Genomic DNA, 3,297 nt, shown 5'->3' with positions numbered 1-3,297 from the left:
GCTAGACCTCTATAGTCTTTGTTATAGACTGATGTTTTGGAGAAAAAGAGTAGAATAAGACCTTGTGATCAAAGAGCCTCACAGGGAAGGCTGGCTCCCTTGACCCAGTCCTGTCTCCTATTTTGCAGAAAAGTGAACTGACACAGGAAGTAAAGCAGGTGCAGGCTCTCGCAGCCTGGAGAGGTGAGCAGCCCTCCTTGTCTCTCAGGCACCTCCTGCTCTGCCAGAGGCTGCTCAGCTCCCTTCTGGTGCAGGGCTAGCCCCACCACAGCTTCCATCCTTTGTTAGCTTTGGAATTTGCCTTGACCATTAGGCCTGGAAAGAAAGAGAACAACTAGAACATTCTATTAAGTGCCCTCCACACAACACAGCAGCAGCTATCCCAGGAATGCTTTGAATATGGGGTGAAAATGTTGTTTGTTCTGTTTTAATTCTTAGGGGGAAAAATCTAGTTGCATGATTTTTTTTCCCTTCAGAATTAACCACGCGTACCATATTCTTTGTCCTCTTTTGGAAAAGCAGAAAACAAAGTAGCCATTGTAGGTCCCTTTTTTTAGACCCAGGGACCAACGACATTGCTCACTCCTCCCACTGAAGGCCACAGATACTGGTCTCCTGGAGAGTGCTGACTGCCCAGGGTGGCAGGAAGCTGCTGAGTAAGCTTGTCCTCAACCCAAATCCGATTCCAAAGGACAATTCTTCTGATTGTTCTTGAGTCTTGTCATATCAAATGTGCTCAAAAAGAGCTTCCAGTTTCTTTTTGGGGAGTAAAAATAAAAAAGACCAATACATTCCTCTTATGTCTGTGCAAATGAAACAGAGGCAAGAAGCTTGGGAACACCAGAAAGAGCCCTTTGATATGTAACTCAGCTGATTTCCCACTGAAGTCCTGAGACATGAATGAACATAACACACAGTTGTTCCTCTGTCTCCTGGGGAGGTGGCTCCAGGCCAGACTCTCAAGTCTCTTATATAAAAGGCACAGCATTTACATATAACCTATGGGCATCCTCCTACATAAACAATCTCTAGATTAAGTCTGATACTTAATAACATGTAAATGCTAAGTAACTAACAGTTATACTGTATCTTAGGGAATAAAGACAAGAAAAACATCTGTTCATGTTCACAAGAAACAGAGTTCTGCTGACCATTTTTGACCTGTGGTTGGTTAGATCTACAGTTATGGAAATTATAGATGCAGAGAGCTTGTTCTTAGATGGAGTTGTTAAGGTTCCTGTGGCAGCCTTGGTACCTAGGCCCAACCACCCATCCTCAATAGGTCAATAAACTGACAGATAGAAGTGAGAGCAGAGTTGTCCCAGCAGTGGGTGTGTGAGACACTGCTGGTGGCCCCTTTCCAGGACCCTGAGATCCAGAGAAGCCAGGGTCCGAGCGGCTTACCCAGAGCTACTGATCTATGAAATGGCAGAGAATGGAAAAAAATCGTGACTAACAAATGTAGCAATGAGTAAGGGACAGCACAACAGAAGTTTCACAGGCCCTTCTTCAGTACGTGAAAGAAGAGAATGGATAGAGAAGACAACTGCTCATTATCTTGCAGTATTTTTCTCTGGAAACTCTTGTAGTTTTGAAGGAATGGACTTCAAACTTGTGTCATTGTCCAACATTTGTGGTGTTTTCACGACTTCTCGCTGTGCTTATAGCTATGTGCCGTCTGGAAGGAGCGCGCCAACAGTATGCGCGGTGGTTAGAGAAGCAGTTTCTTTCTGATGGCTACTGGATAGGCTTGGGGGTTTTGTCCTCTGTGGGCCCCCATACCTTTCTGCTTTACTCTGGCCCACACATAGCTTTAATTACAGTAGCTAATGATGAATGCAATGATGTGGAAAATTAATTTAAGATGTGTTACATTTGTTTATGGTGTGGAACATTTGTTTAATGATGCAAAGATGTGTTACATTCTTTGAAGTTGCAGATGTTCCATTTATTTAACTCTGAGAAGCTGTGTTACTTTGCCTATCTAAAACACCTGATTGGTTTAATAAGGAGCTGAACAGCCAATAGCGAGGCAGGAGAGGGATAGCTGGGGCTGGCAGGCAGAGAGAATAGGTAGAAGGAGAAATTTCATAAGAGAGTTCGAGGAATGAGAAAAGAAGGAGAAGAGGAGGACAACAGGGGCCAGCCACCCAGCTACACAGCAAGCCATGGAGTAAGGAGTAAAGAAAGATATACAGAAATAGAGAAAGATAAAAGCCCAGGGGCAAAAGGTAGACAGGATAAGTTAAAAGCTGGCAATAAACAAGCCAAGCTAAGGCCAGGCATTCATAAGAAAGAATAAGCCTCCGTGTGATCTAGACAACAGACCCCCAAAGAGCAAAGAGCCGGAGAGTAAAAACAACCAATGACAGTGCAGTGCAGTTAACTTCCCCGAGCCACCTTATCCTGACCAGATCATCTGTCCAGATCAGAATGCCCTGAAGGAGCCATTTCTTTGTGGAATACCATCTCAAATTAGAATTGAGGCCTGCACGTGGCCAGGGCAGCTCACCTCTCAGGTGCAGAACCAGAAGATGAAGAATATCAAGAATTTGAAGAAATGCTGGAACATGCAGAGAGGTCACAAGACGTTGCATCAGGGGCTAAACTGGCAGTTTAAAACCTGGCACAGAAAGCTGGTCTGTTTTTAATTTTGGACTGTGTTTCTATTCCAAACCCTCCATTTGACCAGGCTGAAAAACATGTGGACACTCCCTTGTACCTTTTTGGATGTCTTTGGTGCAACCCTGATTGCAAAAGCAATCATTAAAGTACATATCCAGAAAATCTTAGTTATAATATCTTTCTGAAAGCACATCGTGCAGCAGATGGTGGCCTTCACTGGTGCTGTTCTCACACAGGTCCGTCTCTGCAGAAGCCTTTTCAGTAATATCTGGGCACACAGCAGGGAGAAGTGTCCTGTAAGCTTGAGAAGCTGGTCACTGTAATGGAATGTTACCTTACCCTGGTTATTGTTAATTCCATGGCACAAGGTTACACCAAATGAATCCAGCAGAACTTGAACTCAGAGGAGAAAACTAAATAAGCAGAGAAGGCTTTTATCAGCAGAAGTTAACATGGATGGTCCTGCCTTACACTGGGAAGGCTCAGACCAGGAGGGAAGGTCCCCTTTTCCAGCCTGTATTGGTTCCTGAAAGCAGTTTAGTCTGCATTTTACATTGACATACTTTCCTTTATGTGCTATGGAAGGTCTCCACCCTCCATTCAATACACGTTGTGTTTCGATAGGGTGGGCGTGATAGTCTACTGTAGATTCAACAAAAATTGGCCTTCTGT

The 3,297-nt window shown here is 44.2% G+C and overlaps 1 pseudogene; it reads left to right on the top strand.

The window, feature by feature from the left end:
- Positions 1-1,425: 1,425 nt before the first annotated feature.
- LOC118591804 lies at positions 1,426-3,046 on the top strand (annotated as a pseudogene).
- Positions 3,047-3,297: the final 251 nt, after the last annotated feature.

The sequence above is a fragment of the Onychomys torridus genome, chromosome 10 (assembly GCF_903995425.1).
Source record: "Onychomys torridus chromosome 10, mOncTor1.1, whole genome shotgun sequence".
Classification (NCBI taxonomy): domain Eukaryota; kingdom Metazoa; phylum Chordata; class Mammalia; order Rodentia; family Cricetidae; genus Onychomys; species Onychomys torridus.
The sequence above is the reverse complement of the archived record's forward strand: the minus strand, read 5'-3'. Positions and strand labels throughout refer to the sequence as shown.